Source organism: Sipha flava, unplaced genomic scaffold, assembly GCF_003268045.1.
Source record: "Sipha flava isolate LNK unplaced genomic scaffold, YSA_version1 108_pilon_pilon, whole genome shotgun sequence".
NCBI classification, from domain to species: Eukaryota; Metazoa; Arthropoda; class Insecta; order Hemiptera; family Aphididae; genus Sipha; species Sipha flava.
Genome location: NW_020271725.1, coordinates 500,023 through 525,922, shown reverse-complemented (window position 1 = coordinate 525,922; position 25,900 = coordinate 500,023). Strand labels below are relative to the sequence as shown.

The following is a 25,900-nucleotide window of genomic DNA, read 5'->3' as shown; positions in this document are numbered from 1 at the left end:
TTGATTTATATATTTGTAGGGTATTGGAGTATACTGAAGAGGTGTAACAGTATATTAAACAAATTTTGATAGTGGTTAATAATAAATATGTATCTCTAGGAATTTTTAATAATCAAATATTATTTTTGATATTATTTATTAAAGAACATACATAACCAGTGGCGTAACCAAGGAGGGGGGCTAAGGGGGCTATACCCCCCCCCCATGGGCCGTGTTTATATGTATAATATATCTTGACTATTTAATAGAATCAATGGAAGCTCGTTTTAATCAAAGGCTTATTGATGTTATGCCACTTGAAGGACTTATTCCGGCCAATTTAAATATGTATGACGATAAAAATATTATAAAAGCTACTAAAATATATGTCAAAGATCTCCATGATGATACCTCATCTACAATCAGAGCTGACCTGTTCATATGGAGGCAACAATGGAGTCAAAATACTATTCCAAAACCGAATTCTGCTCTTGATTCACTCTCTCATCGCACTAATCTTCGACTTAACATTAAAATACTTTTATAATTATTCGCCACGTTACCAGTTACCTCTTTCACTCCGGAAAGAACATTTTCAGTACTTAATCGCTTAAAAAATTTTTTAAGAAGCACCATGTCGGAAAACAGACTGAATGGGTAAGCTATGGCTAATATAAATAAAAAAGAGTAATTCGATGAAAGTGAAATAATAACTGAATTTGCCAGAAATTCGCCTAAGAGGATGCAGCTGTCAGAGTGGAACAAGTGACTGAACACTGAAACCAAAATTATTGTTATTATTATAAATTATATATTAATAAATATTTTTAAAACTACACTAAAATGCTTGAATTACGTTTAGAAACTTGGTGGTAGATGGTGGGGGAGTGGTTAAGGGTGAATTCTCATATCCTCTCTTACCTTACTTATCCAAAAAAGTGGTTAGCCCTCCCTATTTAAAAATCTTGACTACGCCACTGTACATAACTATATAAATGTATAACATACATATATACTAATTACTAATTATGATCGAAAAATATCAACGTTTTTTTAATTATTGCTTGTATTTTTATATTGTATGAGTTATATCTATATCTAACAGATATTTAGTTACAATCAATGTATTAGATATAAACGATTTAAAATATTATACACGTACATCATGACTATGAAAAATTAAAAAAAAAAGGATGTAAAATTAATATACTAAGATATTAATACCATGTTATTATGTTATATTTAATTTCAAAAAGTTAATAAAATTACGTAAAAGCTTAAAATATATCTGATTTATATTTAAAACATAAAATTATAACAATAATTCTTAAAAATATTCCGATTACAAAATAATTAGATACTATACAATGTATATTAACGTATAGTACACATATTAAGGGTTCATAGAAATCTCAAAGATTTGAAGTATAAAAACTATTTTCTGCTATATAATACTCATTCGATCTAGTTGTACTATTTTTTCCATAAAAGTATCAAATATCTTATTTCATATTTTGCCTACAAAAACACAATAGAACATACATTAATTTGAAACGCCTAACACCGCTTGAAAAATTACATTATTTTTTTGTTGCCTATTATATAGGCTTTGAAAAGTTGTCAACAAAATATATTTATATAGTTATACAATAGTTTCTGTTGTGCTGTTTGTCTACTTAAAATTTAAAATGACTCTATATGATATACTAACCATATTAATACCGCGTCCAACATAATTAGATAAAAAGTGAGTTTTTCATATCATACGATGACTAGAACATTGATCATTATGTGAATAAAATATATCAAAATTATCAACGTGACCATTCGCGTCCCCTGTCTGTTGATGGATGTGGTGACGGGGTGTCGCGGTGACGTTGCGTGCCACGGTCTGGTGGTTGATGAGAGAGATAAACCCACGGTCGGCAACAGACGTTTCGATAACGGCTGCCGCACGGGTCCGCTTCATATTCCCCCGCCAAACAACCAGTCGCGGTATTGCTCCAGCATGGCAAGTTATCTATCCGTGTCCATTACGGTGGATCTATTGTGCGGTTCGTCAGTCACGATATCTGGACTTATACGGTCGACTCAGTAGAAAGACTGGTCCTGCTGATGTTTGATGTCTATGGAATTGGTTATGGTCTCGGTCACTTCTCTGGACCCCTGGGGATCGGTGGTTGCAGAGCGAAAGATTTTGGCGTCGAAGTGGAGGTCGTTAGTGGTTGAAGGGCTGGTGTTGTGGTCATCGGTGGTCTAGGTACCAACGTATTAAAAGATTCAAGAATATCATCAGCCAATTTGTTTAAAGAGTAAACAATGGAGAAATGATTAGCAAATAATTGAGAAATTTCTTCTAAATTGTGAGCAGATGTATTATCCAAAAACATTGACATTGGAATATTTGAATTATTTGATTTGAGAGATTGAATATATTTCCAAAATGATTTTATATTAATATTAAAGTTATTTTCAATTTTAAGTATATAATTTAATTGAAGTTGTTTGGATAATTGTTTACATTCCTTGCATAAATTAGAAAACAGAATAATCAGAAAAAGAATTTGAAATTTTATATTTTTTATGTGCTAATTTTTTTAGTTTAATTATTTTTCTTAAATTGTAATTTGACCATGATACGTTATGATCTGAGTTAAGATCTAATGTTATCCTTGGAACTAATACATCAAAAGAATGATTAATTATTTCATGGAATTTTAATAAAGCATTTTCTAAATCTAAAATAGTTATATTAGCCATATCTATATAAGACAAAAAAGCAAGAATGTTATTAAAATTACAAGAATTAAAATTTAAAATTTCAGGGGAGATAGATCGGAAATTAATATTTGGTATTTGAAAGAGAGAGATAAATTCTATATGTGGATGATAAAAATCAATCTGTGATATTACCGAACAATTAGAGGCATGCATAGAATCAACAGTAGAGTTTGTAAATATTAAATTTAGAATACCGTTATAATTATTGATAATGTTACTAACCTGCTTTAGATTTAAAAAATAAAAATAAAAATTAACAAGAATAGTGAATATAGGATTTCTAAATAAAGTGTAATCAGTGACTGAAAATTCATTTATGTTAAAATCATCAATAATTAAAAAATGTGTAATAAAGTTTTTTACTAAAAAAATTTCTATTGCATATTAAAAAAGTTGATATGTGAATTTGGTGGGAAATAAACGCAATCTAGAAGTATATTAATATTATCATAAGAGAGCAAAACAAATACTTGATCAACACATTGAATAATGTCAAAATTTAATAATTTGCAATTTAGATGTTTTCTAGTAGCCAATAAAACTCCACCAACTCTTTATTTACATGTAAATTAGAAATTCTATCCACTCGAAATAAGTTATAATCCACAAGACTAAGTTCAACATTGTTAATGTCACTCTTTAGCCATGTTTTAGACAAAAATAATAAGTCACAATTTAAATTAAAGGCACAGTTACGTAAAAATTCAAGCTTGTCCTAAGACCTCTGACATTTTGATAGATTACGTGGAGGTTAAAAAATGTTGCTTATTATTAAGAATATTAGACAAAGTAGCAATGATAACAATTTTGGGTATAGCTTTAATGAATTTAATAGTTAATCCCGTTTCACCATTATTTGTACGTGTCATCAGCTCCTCCTTCAAACTCTTCATATAGTCTCTCTGGTAAGGGGTTCTACCTGTAGATATATATGTTGTAGACGAAAGATTTGAATGAGTAAGTTTTTTTTTTTTGTTTCGAATAATATCAAACATAATGGATTCAGTTTCAAAGATAGCTTTGATAGGACGTAGTTTACCAGGTTGATAACGACCAAGACGAATGACCTTCAGCGGTATAGGCAGATTATCTGTGTCAACTAGAATAGACGCAATCGTACTGTTTATCTGTGTGATATCGTAAGATAATTTTTCAGTGGACTGATTGGAATTACTTTTTTAGATATTATAGAAAATAACGTTATACACTCGTTTATTGGGCTCATTAATTTCATTAATAATGAAATCATTGGAGAGATTTTGATTTTTACCTAAGTTTGATTTCAAATTATCAACTTCAACAAGCAGCTTATTTAACAGCGATTTGAGCTCTGGTAACTTTTTTAGACCTTTATCACAGTTAGTACAGACAAATTTGAGCAATCTGTTTTTCAATCCCAGGCATTTTAGTACAGAAAATAATAGACCGGAACATTTCGGATAAAATAACAAAGCACACTCATCACACTTAATAGGAACATCGAGGTCCGCAAATTGTGAATTGCAACAATAGCAAATTATATTATTACTCATTGCAGTGGCGAGGAAAGTAGCGATATCGTAATTCGTAATGAGCGTGATGCCAGGTTGTACTTTGTACAAAGTATGAAAAATAAATCGGATAATAGATAAGCGAACTCGCGATAGATAAATGTACGTGTTTCTCGATCGGCTGTCGATTATCTACTGATTTTAGCTATTTGTACAATATTTTCTGACGATGTGTACACTTTTACAATGCAAGTTCTGATAGTACAAAGCCATCGCATTGAACAATTTTTAGATTCATGAACTTTTCGATACGTAACATTTTTAAATAACAATAAATCTTTGTCTCTAGTACATTTAATAATTTCACCGATATTTGTATCCATTACTTATGTACTGTATACATTACTTATACAGTGGCGTATTTTTTATTTTTTCTGGGGGGGTCCACAGTTCGTACATAACTAATATAAACTATATATTATATTGTAATAGTTACATCCTTATGCAGTTTTAGGAGGAAATTGAACTAAATATATAATGTGATAATCGTATAGTCTTATGTAATATTATATATATATATATATACTTATATATTGTATTTAACATTATATATTATAAAGTATTGTTATAAAATAAATTCTAGTTGTCTCGATTTTTTGGCCAACTCCTCTATCATTTCATCAATAGTAATTTCAACTTCCCTGTGAATGTTTAACATAGCCAATTCTGCAAATATATAAGAATTTTAGTTTATTTTTTATTTTTTGGAGAGGTTCTGGGGGGGGTCCAGTACCCCTGAACCACCCCCCCTCCGTAAATACGCCACTGCTACGGTACTGCTGTACTAATAGTGATAAAACGAATAGTTCATTGCCAAACAATATTAGTATGACCAATAAAATTAGTGAACTTAAGAATAGTTCATTTGAACTATTCACAGAAATTGACTAAACTTTCCATATCTAGTAAATATCAATATTCTGCTGTTCAATATTATTCGATATTATGACAATTGATAATTTTTATGATATTAGACGTACCTATTGGATTTCGCCTCTACTTATTATTATTAATAGAACACAACAATAATATATGCGGCACGCATCTAACGTGTATAATAGAAAAAAAAATGTATACACGTCGTTTGCATGTCAATGCACGATATCACGTCCCGCGTATCAATTACGGCGCGGCGGCAGTGTTTATGATAACCACTTTTCCAGCGGCGCGGATTTCTCTACGGCGGCACGTATCTAATGTGTCGCGGTCTAGAGACTCGTCCGTATCACAGTTCCAAAGTCGTTTCGCGGACCGGTAATTAGTTGACGGTGGAGCGACTACGGCGGCATGGTGTGTGTTAATTACGGTAAAGATACGTTCGATATGCCGCGTTTCATGCATAGTATTCGAGGACGTTTATTTAATCGTACTTCCTAATATTACTGCGTATGTCACGACCGGTTTTTCGCGCTCGCGTGATGCGATATCTCCGTTGCTTGTTGGGGACTCGGCGCGTGTTAGCGATATGGATGAATGTACAGTGCTCTAAGGGGGGGAGGGGATACGGAGGGATGGCATCTTTTTTTGTATTTACAGTTTTCATCCCTCTACTTGTTTTGTCTAGAATAACGCATTCCTCCTAAGACTTGTATTTTAAAATGATACACTTATCATTTTTATATTTATATATAAGACATTTTTTTTTTTTTTTTTCAGTGAAAACAATTGTTTTTAACATTCAGGCCCGGGCGCCCGGCTTATCGTGTTGTTTAGTATAAGCCGTTTCGCAACTCGTATTATACCCGTATTTAGAGCCACGGACTAAGATAATATACTTTATGTGAACTATAAAAAAAAAAAAAAATATTATAAGTACACTAGGTGTGAAGAATGTTGTGATGATATCAGGAAATCTGAATTATAAGGCATCCCTCCACTTATCTTGAGCCATTTCGACCACTGTGAATGTAGGGTCCAGGTTTTTCCTTAACCTCGCTCTACCTCATGATATTTTCTTATTTTTACGTAATGGAAATGAAGCAAAGCGAGGTTTACTGGTTGTAAGTATGGTTAAATAATATCAACAAGAAATTAATAATATTAAAAGTAATTAGATTATAACATTATTTCCACCGAAGTATAATTACTAGACAACTTCTTCAATCCATGCATTTCATGAAAAATAATATTAGTGTTATATATAAGTAGGAACTATTGTAAATACTTATAATTTATCACTTATATTATTGTTTATTTCTATACTATCTTGTGCTTATTGTACCATATGCGTACAGATTGTATAATTTTCTAATTCAAATTTTCTCATATCAATATTTAATTTGCAATAATTTATCATATTACAATTTATTGATTGTCTTATCTCCTTTAAGCTATAGCTTGTGTTGGATATAGGGAGTTATTAATTACTTATTAAAATCAACGTATTAACATTATTTAGATTAACATTGGAAATTAGAATAATAGATTACAATATATACAATATACATACAATTACAATTAAGAAATTTAAGAAAAAGATAAATTAAGATAGAAATTATACACATAATAATCTAAAGCTAAATGTAAATACAAATAGAATTAGAAAAGAAATAAAGAATTTCAGACAGTGAATAATGAAACATAGTACAAACGAATAATTTCTTAGATTACAAATTAGTGAAATAAAAATTAGATACAGATTTATTTACATTAGTTTCATTATTCATTCTAAGAAGGTTCTTTAAATTAAAGTCTAAGCAACTGAAATTAGTTGACCCTAAATAATCAACAAATTTCTGGCCTATTCCTTTTTTGGTGTAATTTACAATTAGATTATACTTAAAAGTATCACGTTTATTACTGCACATATTAGGATTGAATTGATAGTGATTTTTTAGTGTGAATGATATAGAGAATTTTTTATACAGGAGCTTAAGAGGGAGTACATTTAGGTCTTTGTAGTTATCATTAATTGATCCGATTCGATTTGTCTTATTTCGGCAGATACGAACAACATTATTTTGTGATGAAATTAGCGGTTTTATTGTTTTTTAGGAGGTCCCACCCCATATAATTATACCATATTGTAGAATAGACTAATAAAGTGATGTATATACTATTTACATTAAATCAGGGAAGAGAATTTTGTTCAAACAATACAGTTTATATGAAATAGTTCGTAATCGCATATTTAAATTTGCTATATGGCAGTTCCATCGCATATTACAATCTAATATCAAACCTAAATATTTGACTCTAGTAACACTATTAATTTTAAAATGATTTGGAGTTATATTATAACATTTTACATTTTTCAGTTTTATTATTATTATATATTATTATTACTTGATTTGAAAACTGTGTACAATTGTATATAGAAAAAGCAATTAATACTGTCTTTTCATAATTTACTGTTATCTTTTTTAAATTAAGATTTTGAATGAATCTGTTTAATTCCAAACCTGTTTTCCTGAACACCAGATCCCATGAATTATCAGAAAACAATAAACATGTATCATCTGCATAAGTAACAATAAAACCATCAATCTCCATATTATATAAACTGTTAATATATATGATAAATAAAACTTGCCCTAGCACACTACCTTGTGGTACTCCACAGTTTATATTACATTCTTTACTTATATAGTCAATTAATAGATAAAAAAAAATAAAAAAATAAAATAATATAAAAGTATATACCAGGGGTGGCCACTACGAGGTTCGCGAGACCCATGCGGCTCTTAAACCAGTTTCGAGCGGCTCTAGAATCAAATTTATATTACAGTTAATAATTATTAAATTTTGTTAGAATCGTTAGAAACAATAGATTTTGTTTTACTGACGTCGGTTTCATTATTATTACAGTCGTTATTAGGTATAGATTGGCACTGCGGTGATGCTTTTAGTATGTGTAGCCAAAATATGTCTTCATTTTATAAACATTACTTTACAATATGGCTCGCCTCGAATTAGATTTATAAATTTGCGGCTCCCAAAGTTAAGGTTAGTGGCCACCCCTGGTATATACGATACTAAATACTAGAAACTAATTAATAATATGAACTGTTATTAATTATTAAACTAAACACGTACAAGCGATTGTTTACCATAACTCTTGTGATATAATCACTCTTATCTCAATAGTTTATATTTACACTAGTATGGAATGTGATCAACCAAATAAATTGTAGAGCCAAATTAACAGTCAATTTCAAAACATCATATTGTCTTTGAAAAGTGGTAATTAATTACATTTTTTTTTTCAAATTTACTGTTTCCACTAGTACAAGAACAGCAATTAAGCTAAACAGTATATCCTTGTACCTATATGACAGAATATCCTTAAATATCGATTAGAAGGAGACACAAAGTTTAATGATATTATGTTAAATCATAAATGAAACTAACAAATTTAAACAAAAAAGCTTATTCTTATATGATATAAACGCTTATGTTCATATTTTTACAAGAAAACTTTGTTCATCTATAATTCTTATAAGTGTAAATACTTTTTTAAAAAAAAATTGACTTACTTATGACGATAACGCGTACGTTGAAAAATATGTCATATAAATAAAGTTTCGACATAAACTGGATATTAAATGACAGTGGTGTAATGCAACAGAACACCCGTGCCACTTGCACTGATCCATATCGCTTGAGTACTATTTAAATCTCGAGACCAATACCACTTTTTAATATATTAACAAGTGTTAATACAGATATTATAATTGGAAACGAGTCGAAGAAGATTCGCTTGGAAACGGAACTCATATATCGAAAATGAATGTCATCTGTTGAATTGCACGGACCTCAGTATAATTAATATTTTGTTATTATATATTATACTCGGCGGTTCCGAGTTGCGTGCGAAAATCGTTTACTGAGTCGAATTGCGTGCGTGGTTTTTTCAAAACAGGGTTGAGTTGCATGCGTAGTTTTTTTGTGACAGAGCCGAGTTGCGTGCGAGATACAGTGTTGATGCCGCACGGTGTACCAGATCACACATTTTGCGGACAATTTTTTTTTTTTTACCTTTAAATGAACCAATGAGTTACACTAAATAATTAAAGAATACATTTATTCTTCGAATACAAATTATTAAAACAATATTAATTCAAGTGATAATACAATAAAATTATTAGGTATCTCGTAAAAACGATTATATTTAAATATTTTATATGAGTAGCAAAAAATTTAATTTAAAATTACAGTCTAAATATTATAAAAGTAAGAAAAAATAAAAAATAAAAAAAAATAGGTTTGTTTATATATATATTTTGAGTTTTGTATTCAAACTTAAAACTCAACTGGCAAATTTTTGTACGCCAACTTTTCAATAAATTCCAAACGAGTTAACATTTTACTTTGAAATTGATGCATAATGTTATTAATATAATCTTCTTTTTCTTATACCTCCCGTCGTTTTTTTGTTACATTTGAGCTACGAATTTTGACATAAACATCGGTTTGTACATTTTTCAAGATTTCTACAAATTGAAATATATTTGTAATACCCATATATAGCTATCATATTAGATACAGATAAATGATTCTCCGGCCGACACATCCAGCTCGGTGAAAACCAGTTGTCTTTAAATAAAATATGCGCACGCAATTCAGCTCTGTCATGAAGAAACCACGCATGCAATACGGCTGTGTCTCGAAAAAACCGCGCACGCAATTCGGTTGTTGTCAAACATAGTTCTTTTTTTCCGCACGCAGTTCGGATGCAACCATTATATTACATATATATATTAAATATAAAAATGATCTTCACGATTTCGTCAAATCCGTATTTAAAGAAGTAACAACCATAGGTGCCATGGAGGCGTGCGGGGGATGCAATTGCATTTTCCTCAGGATTTAAAAAAAAAAAAAAACAACTTTTACGATTTAGGATAAATGTTATTTTTATCATTATCGAATTTTCTAGTAGCCTTCATTACTTTGTAGTCGTCAAAAAAAACAAAAATAAATTTGTAATGTAATATAATTTGAAAATGTATTTAACTTAAATAATTTAATTATTATTTAGAACTATACATGATGTCAATGGTATTCTTAAACCTGTTTTTTTTTTTAGGGAGGGATAATTTTTTAAACAAATGATTTGATGATCATAAACCAAGTAAGACATATCATAAATTTTAATAAATTGTTCATTTTTATCCGTTATAAATTTTAATATATTCACGAATAAAAAAAAAAAATAATGCGTACTAGTTCCGTTCGTCACAGTTTGATGGGTGATATATAGGTATGTTTACTCTTATGTACTTTTCACTTAAATTTTCAACTCAACATTCAATTCCACATTCATCAAACACATATCTTTATTGAATGTAATAGATGTATACTTTTTATGTTCTCACTAACGACGTCACAAATCAGTCATCTTCCAGGTTGTTAACAAAAAACTTGTTGGATTCACATGTACTTCTTAGTGTTAATGTAGCCTACTTAATTATTGCAAATGTGAATAAAAACCGTAGGAAGAAGCGTTTTTTGAGGGTCAACAATTATTTAAAAACTCAAAATTTTGGAATTATAGATGATTTGAAATTCTACTAGTTATTTTAATTAAAAATTGTACACAAATGTCCAGAGCAAATATTAACTCAATATTAAATATAATTTAAACAGAAATAGTAAGAAAAAACACTTACTTAAGAGAAGCTGTTCCACTTAAAATTAAGTTGTTAATAACAGAACGATATTTAGCTACTGGAATGAAATGCAATATAAAAAGCACGACGTGTTAAACGGATTCCCACTGACCGCGAAAAACATTGCATTGTAGCATGTGTCACAAAAATAAAGCCGTTCAATTCAAAAAGGAATACGCTATTTCAAGTATTTTTGTTCAACTATTAGTGCACTATGATGCATACATCAAACGAACAAAATAGCGTACGAGTGTAAACATACCATAGGTATTAGAAATACTATAAATAACTACAACCAGTGCCGTGATAATACGATAATGATTACAGAATAATCAAAAGTCGTAATAATTACACCGTCCCTATCTACAATATTTTCTTGAAAATACTCAATTAAGCATATATACCCCCATAAAATAATGTACAGCTGAATTGACCAAAAATATGCATCTTATAAGAAACTAATTCTTCTGAAAAATTTCGTGAAGGGTTTATCCACCCCCGTTAGTACGCCACTGCACAGTGGCGTACATAGGGAGGGGGGAGTTCAAACCCCTCACCAGTGCCGAAAAAAAAAAAAAGTGTTTTATTATTGATGACGTGTAATATATTCGTAATTTCATTATTACGCTTTGAACTTAAAATATAGAACTATACAAATATTATAAAATTGTTATATTATATAAATTAAATAATTATATTGATAGGTGTTTGAAAAGTTTTGTTGACTATGCTGTTTTTATATTCCAATAGCTATTAATTTACTGTAATGTAAAAGTAAACTGTAAATTGGTAAAAAAGTTGTATAAAATTATATCTATTTATAACAGTTATTTATCTTTTTTTTATCTGTACAATGAAAAAAAAAGATAACAATTTTTTTTGTTAAACTCCCCAGAACAAGATTGAATGTACGCCACTGCCACTGCATAATGCAACCCTCTGATATTTCTGGCGGCGCCTATGGTGGCTACCACTCTGATCATGACTTTACCATCGTTAATATTATTAATATTATATATAATATTTTTAATATTTTATATAATAATATTGTTAATATTATTATATATATATATTAATAATTTTATCGTTGTACATCACGGCGAATGATTTGAGCGGCATTCGTACACACGCAGTAAAGAGTTATTTTTATTAAATATTTTTTGGTCGGTACTTGTAATGCAATTTTATTTATTTTCGTTTGAGTGATAAAAAAAATCCATCTCGGTCAACATATATTTTTATATTTTATATTCGATATGAATTTAAATGCCTATGCATACCATTTTTCGCATGAGGTTATATTTTATTTTGTTATTAAAATTATTTTAATATATCATTATACCATGAAATGTTATAAAATGTAGATAAATTTTCCTTACCATTTGTATAATACCCTATTCCCCATAATTTAAAGAAATAAATCCCGATATCGTACCTTGATCATGAGTAGGTGACTATTATACATGCCTATATCATAGGTAAATAACATGAAGCTCAGCATTGACACGTCTGGAACGTTACGATAGATTTGATGAACGATGTTACATTTTTCGTGTACATTTGATCAAAAAACATACTAAAACAGTTATTTTAGATTATGAAAAAAAACTTGACAAGATATAACTATAGTTGAATAGTATTGTATTGTTAATTTTTTAGAAATCGCATGTATAAGAGAATTATTATGGTGTACAAGAAAGAGTAGTGTTATCATAAATATAATAAACTTACCCAAGATTTTTCTTTAAACATACAAAAACAATTACTAAACTTTTGAGGATGAAAAAGTATAATTACTATGTTTAGTATTGTTAAATATTATATACTTGTACAATTAGTATTGTATAATCATTAGGATATACAAGAAACATTTTTTAATTAATATTGATTAAACAATATGATTAATTTTTCAACCGTATAAAATATTTCTACATTGAAAACCTAAAAGAATTCTATCACAAAATTAACTTAATTTATTGATTCTGTTCTGTAACAAAATATCAATTATAATTGAGATGTTATTATCACAAATTACAATAATGGATCAATTTATAAGTTTGTGTATAAATAACAGTGTTGGGAATAGATAATGCAAAATTTATCTAGATAAAGATGGGAGATAATATGTCCAAATTCATATAGATAAAGGTAAAAGATAATTTCATTTTTATCTAGATAAAAAAAAGATATTTTAAAAAAAATGTTATTTTTTGGTCGATATTTCATATTCTAATAATATCTATGAAGACTCAATTATAATCATTATTATCAATAGGCACCTAGGTGTTTAATGTTTATTGTAGTAATGTAGTGTACCATTAAGCAGTATTTATATATAATGATAGTTAATCATTAAAATGTTACACACACAAAAAAAAAAAAAAAAAAAATGAAATTTGCTCTGTACGTATCAGAATGAATACAGAATACATAAAGTTAACAATATTGTTTTCCATACAATATTCATTTGATGATTTTCATTATTCTATAAGTAGTTACGATCTTACGGGTTCCAAGAGTGAAGTAATGCCTATTCAGCGTATGAGTTAAATGTGTATACTAAAATCAAATACCTACTATATTTGGAATTTTCATGGAAAAATAAGAAATTAAGTTTAAAAATACCAAAAATATTTACTCGACATGAAAATACAAACAAAAAGTCATACCAGTAAATAATAATTACTTATTAATAATACACGAATTATGTTTATGAATACAAAATCTATATGTATAAAAGAAAGTCAGGTTATTTACAGAATTTATAATTCAAGAACCGCTGGACCGATTTTGATGATCTCTGATTTGTTGGATTCGTCCACGTACAAGAATAAAAATAACTCTAATCTTGGCAAGAATACAGACAATTATCTAGATAAGTAATTAGATAACTTAGCGTTATTTATCTAGATAAAATAAAAGATGACAAAAATTCTATCTAGATAAGTCACATGACTGATCGATAAATTTGTAGAGAAATTATTGCCTAACCAATAAAATTATTAAATTATACGTGCTAGTAAATAAAGTGGTAGTAATCAATATGTAATCAACATAAAATAATGAACATTTTAATATTATATTAATAAATTAAATTTTATCTGTTGTATGGAGACTAATTTATGAAATATTTACTTCATCAACAAGTAGTTCATTATAATAAATATTATTTTTCAACATCCAAGGATGGCAAATACCGTTTATATTAAATTTGTAGTATTCTTGTAATTTCGATATATACTCGATATATATAATTCAATAAAAAGATAAAAAAATTTAAAAAATGTATTTATTATTTTAGAATTGAATAAACCTCACTTGCGTTATTTTACATTATAATTGTTTTCAAAAAATATATATTTTATCGTGTTTATTTTTAATACTCAAGATAAAAAAAAAAAGTCAAAATACATCATTTTTTTAAGTACACGTATGAAAAAATTAATTAATATGCATTTACAAATTAAATTATATATTGTATATTACCAACTATACGTTTATTTATTTTAATCTAATTTCACTCATTTAATAATATATAACAAAATAATAATTTTTGTCGATTGATAATACTATTGGTTTTTAATTAAACGCATTGAAGTTAATTTTACCTTTTTAGAGTAGTTTTATATATATTTATATATTTAGAACTACATTTATGATTTATGTGATACAAAATTGGTTACATTAATCTATTTCATACATCGATCTAAGATTTTCCATGAAAGAAACTATATATAACCAGAACTTCAATAACTGTTTTCTTCAACATTCGTTGATTTACCGTTTCAGCCAGATTAACGTGCACAAGAGTTCTCAAAATGTTCTCAAAAAGTTTTCTCAAATCGTTTCACTATAATCCAACATAAACACTCGAAATGAAATGACCATCGCTATAGTTATTTTACATTTATTGAATATTATTTCAACCGCAAATTAATTTGATCCAAATCGATTTTCCTACTACCGGTATTTTATCGTTATTATTTTGTTTAGGGCGTGAAATTGTTTATTGTTTTGTTGATATACGAGCCTTGTTGTTCAGAATTACAATGGTAAAATTAATTATATGTATAGGATAACTCATTCTCAATATTTTGTTTACATTCAAAAGAAAGTTTACGAATACAATTGTTTTGTACAAAACTCATAACGCATAACATTTTAATAGTTGTATGATAATTAAATGTGAAATCACACTGCTAAATTAATACAAATAAAGTAAAAATTTTAATAATATAATTGTATGGCAGTTTTCCAATTATTATATGGCAGCTTTATCATAAGTGTCAAAACAGTATTTAAATGATTTAATATCATTAAATTAGATCAAAGCCGTAGTGGATATATTTTGAATCAATTAGAATCTGTTCGGTAATGTATAAATAAAAGAAATATGTAAATTTATACAATAAAACTCAAAATATTTAATTATGATAAATGATTATTTTTTTTTAACCAGCTGATTTTGAATTTTTTTACCATTTGATTCCTACGATCGAAGACGAAACTATTTTACGACCATTACAAAAACTAAGTTTATTCAAATACCATCTTTAACATATTGTGCTGTATATTTTATTTACCTCTCGCTTCAAATATTAAATTTTATGACATCTCAACTTTCGCATTAATAAATAATAACAAAAGTAATGGCATTGTGTTGTTCGTTGAACGAAAAAAATATCCAATTGAATTATGGCATTATATTTTTATATGTTTTTTTATTCGTGTTTATTACCGTATTTATTTACGTGACTTTTGTAAACTTAATCCGGTGACCATGGGCATCTTAAAAAAATATTACAAACTTCAAAACATACATAATTTAATACGTTACACGATTTTATTCTTTATAGCGATGTAGTATAAATTATTCAGTATTAAATTATAGGTACCTACGTTAAAAGTTCTTGCCACGTAATTAAGGAAAGAATATTAGGTGTACTTCTTCTTTTGACCATTTAGTTAATACCAAATTGGTATTTGTCATACATTTTCTTTGTATTGCTGTGTACCGATAAAAGCAATGGCAATATGTATATTATGTTAGAGAATAGCAGAACTGTTTGATTTAGAATATGTCTCTTTCAGGACCAAACCAATACGCCTATAATCACAAATCAGTTTAACACATCGTGATAAATTAGTTACTTTAAAACTAAAAATCGACCAACATTCAAACAATGGATATAATATTCATATATTCGTTATAATTAATAAGCATTTGTAATCAACTGGAAAAAATTGTAACCTAACACTTTAGAAACAATGAAAATCAGTTTAACATAAATATATTAATACATAAGCTAAAGATTTTTTTCTACATATTCTATTACCACTTTGATACTTTTATTTTAGAATACAATACATATATGTAACAAATAGTCAAGTTACGATAAATTTATTTATGTTTTGATATTTTTACCAATATTTATACAAAACAATAACTAAAAAATAAAATAACTTTAATACATCTAAATAAATATTATATAAAACCAGTCTTTAGAAAATGATTCATTCATTCTAATTAAAAAAAAGAATAATTATTTATAAATGAGAAAAGTAATCTCCAACATTAAGTATAATTTTCATTTAATAATGAATATACACTAACAAATTAAAGAACAATCTGTACCTAACGTTCAGTAACGAAATAAATAAATAATAATATAACGTTTTCATTATAATTTACATTATATATATTTACAATCATAAAATGTTCTTGGTTAAAGTGGTTTCTGTTGACCATTAAACTATAAAAAAAAGTTGCACAAAAATCTACTCTACTACTATTTTAGCTGAAACACTCGTTTCTGTTAATGTGTTAATTATCGTTTTGTTTAAATAGATTAATTATACTTTTATGAATTATTTCTTAACTTTTTAATGGTTTCACATTCACGTATTTTTAAAGATATATATTTAAAAAAAAACTATAGTTAAATATATAATTATATAATTATGTAGTAATATTTTAGTCAGTGAAACTCAAAATAATAAAAATTTTATTAAAAACTCATGGTTATTTATAATTTTATTTTTATTAAAAGAAGAAATAAAATAATTACTTCTTCAGAACACGGATTACATTAAATTTCAAATCAATATATATATATGAAAATAGAGCCTTTTTTTTCCAAAATTAACTCTCTAAAAAAGGTTGTTATACAATAAATTAATTATTTTGCATTCTTTAGAATCTAAGAACTAAAAAAGTTCTTGACCTTCTTAATTGTTTGTAACAACACATGCATAACATCAAGTACTGGGAGTAATAGACCATACTAAAATATTATATTGTAGTTCAGTTTAGGAACTAAAATTGTTTTATTGTAGTATGGTTCATAAATTGAACAATAAAAACAAAAATTCAAAACATTTCCTAAAAATAATTTAATTAATCTTGCAAAAGTTAATTAATGTATGTATATATATTTTACGCTATATAAAAACTAAAAAAAAGGAAGCTTAAATATTATTTTAAAAAATATTCAAACAACCTATAAGGAATGAACTTTTAACATGGAAAGTCATAAAATATTATGAGAATTAAATATTTGTATTGTTCTCTGCAAGAAACGAGATACATGTTAAACATTTTCTTTAGCTCTTTTGATATTCATTGAAAGAATATACGTCGTTTTGACGGGGTAATCTCGACGCGCGTCAAATGGACGCAGTCATTTGGACGAACGACAATTGGGCGCATGCATCAATTATACACATGCAACTTTGACGTAATCACTTTTAGACGGGAGTCAATATTGACACAAAACAAAAATAAAATATATATAACATATATATTATTAGGTAATTTCAACATAAAAATCTGGTATCTGTATATCTGTATATTATTATAGCTTGCTTATCTATATGGTCACATATATCTAAATTGCACACATGTCATCATTATCTTTATTACGATTTGCCGTTCAATTAAACCTAAATCATTAATTAAACATACCATAACCTACAGAAAACTCTGCAGAATGTTTTTTGCACTGAGCCGGGTTCCAACTGGTGACTAGGCGCGTCGTGGCCGACTTTGTGACCATTGTACAACTCTGCCTCTTGTACGAGAGCCTCGTATGTTATATATATATATTTATATTATTTTTGTTTTGCGTCAACATTGACTCGCGTCTAAAAGTGACCGCGTCAGAGTTGCATGTGTCTAATTGACGTATACGCCCAACTTTTGTTCGTCCAAATTATCGCGTCCATTTGACGCGCGTCAAAATGACGAGACACCTCATTGAAAATACCATGAACTTACTTTCCTATCAGAATTTCCAGATAAAATTGTTGAGCTTTGTAATGCATAAAAAATATTAACTGTAAAGACAATATGTTCCATATTTATTTTAGTTGAAAAAATAAATAAGGACACTTTTAATTTTGGATACTGAATGAAGCATAGGATCTTATAGTTTTACAGTGATGTTTATTTTTTTATTTTTTTTCATTATTATTTTTTTTTCTGGTCACTTTTTTTGGATAGTAATACTAGTCCAAAGGTTTCATCTATCAACTTAATGAATTTGAAATCAGTTCGAAATCGATCTGTAGTGGTACTTTTAAGAGGTAATTTTTCAAAAATATCTGGATAGTGTTTCAAAGTGTGAAGAATTAAAAACGGTAAAGGCGCTGTAAATGAGAATTTCACTTTTCTGATTTTAGTTATTTAGTCATAACTCCAAAAGGAATTTTTCTAAAAACTTGTAACCCTTACCCTATATCAAAATAATTTTATTTCATATGTGAACAATTTTCAAAAAAAATTAAGCACTTTTGGTTTAATTATACAGCTTTGAAAATACTCCATTTTTTTTTTTTTTTTTTTTTAAAGCTTTTATAAAATAAAATTTTTAGATATTTAGACTTTAAATTAAATGTCACCTTATTCATATACTTACTTAACGGTATCAAACAAATTCAAATATTGCATGACAATATAATTTTTATAAGTGTTAGTAAAATTAAATTTTTACATATATTTTCAACTCTGTACAATTATTAAAGTGAATTGGTCCATCCAATGAGAATGAAACTTTGAATATAGATAGAAAAACGTGTTTTGAATATTAAAAAAAATCTTCCTTCGTTAAAATAGTAAATTTTAAAGTAAAAACCCCAAGCTATAAATATAGTTTATTCATTATATGATCACACAAGGTATTATTATAACAGATTTACGTTTTCTTCCGTAGTTACATTACAAACATAAGAAGATTACATAAAAGTGCATTTTTAAAAATTCATCATCGTAGAGCTAATAAAAATAAAATGAAAGTATAATATGCATATTATAGAAGGGCTTTATTATAGAATACATGTATTCTACAATAAAGCACTTCTGTCATCAGTCATCACTATAAGTACTTTTTTGAAATGAAAATGGTTACTCATAACAATTTTACGCGATAATATTTATATAGTACACAACATGGGTGAATATCTTTAACACACATGTGGTGTTTAGGGATCTCAGTCAAAAAAAAAAAAAATGTTATTTAAACGGAATCACATAAATCGGCATTGTTAAAAAAAAATTATTTTGGTTATAAAAAATACAAATAATTTGTAATAATATAACAATAAATTATAAAATAACTACCACTGTAATATACCCTTTTAGTAAAGCTTATTTAACTTACATCAGATTCATACATGAGTTATGAAATAACATCTTCATAAAATCACTTTGAAAACTTTTAAACAGCTTTAACTTATTTCATTAAAATACTTATAATTTAATAACTTATATACACTATATACACTCAAATAAGTTCTATAATATAGAACTAAATAATATAATATTATTATTAATTTATATTTAATTTTTTTTATAAGCATGAAAAGTTTGATCCAGTTAATTTTATTCATCGATCACTACTAACTAGTTTCAAATGAAAGTTTAACCAGGTGATCAGTTTCAGTCTGGCTCATAATTGGGCATCCGGCGAAAAATTATAAACGGGCCCCTAAACAACATAATATTGGAGCTCTTTAATCAGTGGCGGCTCGTATATATGTGCACAAGTGTACGAACACTACCTACCCAAACTCAAAAAAAATTGAAAACATAAACCATAATAATACAACTAAATACCTGTAGTATTATTAAGATTATTTTTCAAAATATAAAAATCAGAATATTAGTGCATTTTATAAGGAATTTTCAATGGGCGACAAAAAATGTTTTTCTCAAAATAGTCAATGTAATACCATAGTACGATTATAGTATTACACGATTGTTTCGCATTATTTCGCTCAATCTTTCAAAATATTGTCGACAGAGTATAATCACTGGGCAACATTTGTATCGCCTAGTTAACTAGTCGAAAAATGCAGAATATAATGAAAATAATATTATATTGAGATTAGGTTATTACGAAGGCCAAACGGGCAAGCGGTTGTCCGCGACGGAACGGTATCAGTGTGTGTGTGTGTGTGTGTGTGTGTGTGTGTGTGTGTGTGTGTGTGTGTGTGTATGTGTGTGTTATAGTGATGTAGTAGTGCACATTTGTACAATGTAAAAATTAAAACAAATCAAAACTGCGTGTATGCGTTATAATGGAATTGATGTGCACATTCGTTTCTATGCACATAACCAATTCAATTGTTTTCAGCGAATTATTTTCGATGTAGACGTTGGCACGATAATGCACGTTAGCATCGGCATTATGATTTATTTTTACTCTCATTTGTTTATTAAATTCCGATTATCGGCTGATAATATTAGTCATTATCTTAAATTTAAAACAATAATCGTGTTTCTATTTACTATTGACCACCGACGTTAACGCAAATTATTATTACCATAACTAACGAACAGCAATTCATATATATTTATAAAAATGGAGCCAAAAATGTACAACATTTCATCAATTAAGAGAGGCTGGGCCGATTTGGCTCAAATTTTTTTTAATTGTTCGTAATTGCTAGGAGAAGGTTTTTACGAAAAAAATTTTGGAAAAGTGCTATTGTTTAATAAATCATAGTTTAGTTTAATAATTTTTGACCCGGTCGATAACTGCGCAATTGAAAATGAATTATTAAATAAATCTATTAAAAAACTATTAAAAATTATTAATTTTATTTTTGGTATTAAATGACGGGTATCGCATAAATATAAAACAACAAGATCCCACAACAGGTGCCAAAACAAATAAGAATGTTAGTTCGCAGAATTATTATGTATATCGGTTGATGATTAGACGCGATCAGGACAAAGGTATTCTACGATGTCATGAGCTTTGTCAACAATTCATGGTCGAAATGTATCTAAAAATAGAGAGCGAACGATTTCGATACTTGCGATTCAATCAAAAAAAGCTGCGTGCAGAAGATTCTCAAAACAATTGTTAGATATTGGAGATGGGGAAAGTTACTACAGATGAAACGAGATGTATAAAATTACCGACCGATTTCTGCACAATCATTTATTCGCAAGATGCTCTCATTGACCATATATTTCCCAATTTACACAGACAATACACAAATCATGAGTGGCTGTCAGAAAAAGCAATTTTAGTAGCAAAAAATGTGGACGTCAACGAATTGAATCTCAAAATTACCAGAAGACTTGGTGTCATACTATTGATATAGTTTGCGATGCTACTGAAGCTGTAAATTATCCAACAGAGTTTTTAAACTCATTGGATTTACCAGGCATGCTACGACATAATTTACAATTGAAGGTTTGATCTCCGGTTATTTTGCTTCGTAATTTGACCTACCACGGTTGTAAAACGGCACGCAATAAGTCATTAAAAAATTAATGAAAAATGTTATCGAAGCCATCATTTTAAATGGCAAATTCTGAGGTGAAAATATATTATTACCGCGAATCCCTATTATACCCATATATGTGCCAATACAATTTAAAAGTCTTCAATTTCCAATTAGATTGGCATTTGCAATGACTACCAATAAGTCTCAAGGCCAAACGATGTCTGTCTGTGGCTTAGATTTGAGCACATCATATTTTTCACTCGGAAAATAATTATTATACGTGGTGTGCTCTCGAACCATCCAGTTTGTGTTGGCGAAAGATGGGATAACAAAAAATAATGTACACTTTGTTGCATTAAGGGATAGATATTGTTTTTTACTAATATTGTCATAATTAGTGATCTATATAATTTTGATAGATCAATTTTAATAAATTATTAAAATAATAAATGTTTGATGTTTTTTCATTTTTATATTTCGTCACCGTCCACAGCACTTCATACCTCTACCTTACATCCTTATCCACATCTTTACATGCCTATATTAAATTAGTTATTTTTTTCTAGCAAAATATTCTCTAGAAATAATTTATATGACAAAATAACGTTTTTCGGGTCAGCTAGTTTATACAGGGGCGGATCTAAGGGGGGTTCAGGGGGTCAACTGACCCACAGTTAATATTTGTTGATAAAATTGGCCTCTTGGACCCATAGTTAGCCCATCGGAGTTACTTGAAAAATGAATGCCACGTATATTCAAAATTTAAAATTTTTCAATTCATAATTTATATTTTAAATTATATCGTTTTAGTAGAAAGTTAAGTAAATCATATTTTATTCCGTACGTTTGTTGCGCTGATAAAATTAGATTATATTTATTAATCGTAAATAAGTCATTATCAGTGGTATCACTAATTCTAAAATTTAATATTAATTACTTATATATTTTAATGAGCATATTGTGTTTTTTTTTTTTTACAAGGTATTCATTTCTAATTCAGTTTCATCCCTAATAAATGGCCTCTTGAAATGGCTTGACCCACAGTTCCCCGACTCTGGATCCACCCCTGAGATTATATATATAATCAATGGTTATACGTACCTAAACCTATGTTAAAATTAATATTTTTTTTTTACCCACCTACATATCTTACAAATTATTTGTGCACCATCTTATGTGAACCTCACGAGCCGCCACTGTCTTTAATATTTAATGTATTCCTTGGAACGAAATAGAGAATTAAGAAAACAAATATTATATTATCATATTGTATTTTCGTTCCTAGGAATACATTTATAATCTATTTTTAGCTCTAATAGATGATGATCTTTTGAAATAGCCTGAACCAATGTTCTTTAACTGTAAATCCTTCCCTGGTTGGGCCCCTATTTTAAGAATAAATCTTAGGGCCCCCGGCGATTGCCGGATATCCGGATGGGCCAGATCGACACTGCAAGTGATGTTTAACTTACTTAATGTGAAACAGAAATACTTATATGAATATTTATTATTTTTCCATACTACTCTAAAAATTTTGAAGTTTTAAAATATATTAAGTTAAAATAATATCATATAAATATTTTCGAGTGAATAAATAAATATATATGAATATGAAAATATCCACATTGTACATCAAAGTAATTTTTTTTTTATGCATTTTTACTTTGTATATAAAGTTAATAAGATTTGTTTATTGATTACTGGTTACCACGTAATTAATTAAATATATCAAAACGTAAAAACGGGAGGTATGGATACTCGGTTAGAGTTAAAGAAGATAACGTTTATAAATAACAATATTTGTTACGATAAACAAATCGTTGATAGTTTTCCACAAAGTTTTACCTTAATTAATAATTAATTATTTACACTGAGTATTTAAAAGTAAATTATCCAAAAGTGTTATTTTAATAAATGTATTGATAGATAAATGATTACTTATGCCATTAGTTTAAAAATGGTGTCATTAAAATTTGTATTATATAAATATTTTCTTTATTATATAATTAGCAGAAAAAAAACCGTTTTTGTTTTTCATAAGCTTTCATTTTTCAACAATTTAATTGTTTGTTTAATAATAAAAATCTCCTAAATACTGTGACTTTTATGGAAAAATGTATTTTGTTACTTAGTTGAAAATATTTAGTAAATTATATGATATAAATAGTTGACACTGACTTATACATATTTAAATCAAACTGACTTTAACGAGTCAAAACGAAAAAACTACAAAGTATGATTCTAAAGTTCTGACTAAACTTGGCATTAGTGTTCATCAAAGAGGCACTTTGGATTGACAGGAATAGCCAACCAACATGCCTGGAGTTTTGGTAATACGTCAAACCATCATTAAATAAACTTTATACAAATTAACTCACTTTATTAGGAAGTGATCATCAATACGTTAAAATATAAGTTAATTACCAGCATAAAACCCTTGTACCATGTACGTTTTTCAATTTTTTTGAACCACAAGTCTTCGCTAGTTAAATTGATGTTTTATAAATAATCTGTGATCCAAAATCATTTTGAGTACAAAAGATTCGAATTCAAATATTTCACAATTTTCTTTTGTGGAGGGAAAAGTTACAATACAATTTAAAACTATAGTTGCAAACTTAAGTAATGGCCACGTAAACATATAAGATATATAGTTGTAAAAAGAAAGCTCTAGCAAAAATCATAAAAGAACTAGGTTTCGCTTAACACTGAAGATGAACTATGCGACTAGAAATAAAAATGTTTTCACCCACAGTTTACAGTCTGATGAATTCGACATGAAATTATGAAGTCAAAGTATTCTAGAAGGAGTTTGCTATAGCACAGTGCCGTGTCGTTAAGATATGGTACCTAGGGCAAAATTAAAAACATTCGCCCCCTATTTAATATATCATTAATCATAATGCATTCCATTCCTATTTAATTTATTTTATTTTTTTTTTTTTACAACGTATTTTGAACATTGATTTGACAACAAATTAAAGCTGATTGTAATAGTTATTACTAAATAAAAAATGTAGGTATAATTTATTAATTTATTTGACAGAGTTGATCTTTACAAGGAACATTCGGGGTGGAATCAAAAATAATAGAAAAGTATTTTGAATTTTTTATCCTATGAATAATTGTCTCTATGTAAAAAACAATAAATAATTACAACATAAGAATGAACTTCCTTCACTCGTTTGCAAAATCCTCTTTGATTTCCAAGCATTGTTGGTGCACCGTCAAAACAGATTCCAAAGCAATTACTCCAAGCTAAATTGTTTTTCCAAAAAAATCCATCAACCTTTTTAAAAATATCTAAACCAGTTACTGTTGTTAGAAGAGGCTTACAAAATAAATATTCTTCACTAAATTTGTCAGTACTTCGATAACGTATAACCATCAATTTTTCGTTATTGTGAATATCAATTGATTCATCAATTTGTATTGAAAATTGATTTGCTGCAATGACTTGATTTATTAGCTGTTTTAAAATATTTTCAGATATAAAGTCTATCTTTCGTTTAAAAAAGTTTTCCGAAAGCGGGATTTATTCTAATTTGTTAGCAATGTCATCTCCGTAGCCAATTCTAACCATAGAAATAGCTTGCTGGTTCTTTTCCAATATCGTGTGCCTTTTTTGAGCGTGCAATTTTCCAAACAACGTCAAATGGTGCTTTTTTAGTTTTTTGTAATGGAACTGTAAGTGTATTGGACGGACAATTAAGACGCATACGTTTTATTTTATTTTTATGTTCTTTCCAAAATTTTAATGGTTTATATATCAATGCGGAATGTACAGTGTTAAGATACCGCTTGAGTTTATTTCATTGATTCATTTGATAACATTTCCATGCAAAACACACATTGAGGACGCACTAATCCTGATCGATATTTCATTTCTCTAAATCCAAACTTCAAAAAATCATCTTTATACGGCAAAACGCGTTTAGCCATTACAAAACATTAAATCACTTGAAAATTAAATTAAATCAAATGAATAATGTTCATTAATTTCATTTAATTTGTGTGTTTATTCAATAAACACACACAATACGTAAATAGAATAACGAGCAGGTATAATGAAAGCGGAAATACTGATCGATAAACAAAGATACTAGAACTTTATTAACACATCAATACAAAATAATAAATATATTACAAAATATACGTATCTATACAATAAAAACACTCAGGACACATCATCACGCTCCGTGGTATTTCCGGAAGTAATATTATTAACAAAAAATGAAATTA

General features: G+C 28.0%; 1 protein-coding gene across 3 annotated transcripts in view; it reads left to right on the top strand.

Moving 5' to 3' along the window:
* The window catches only part of LOC112686647 (probable G-protein coupled receptor 139), a 139,600-nt gene that overhangs the window by 21,381 nt on the left and 92,319 nt on the right, over positions 1-25,900 (top strand). The window contains exon 1 of one of the 3 annotated variants that reach the window (XM_025559043.1): positions 10,365-10,383. The exons of the other annotated variants lie outside the window; for them this stretch is intronic. The gene's annotated coding sequence lies outside the window, so the exon portion shown is untranslated. Of the gene's footprint in view, positions 1-10,364; positions 10,384-25,900 lie in introns of those variants that run through there. 3 annotated transcript variants of the gene reach the window in all.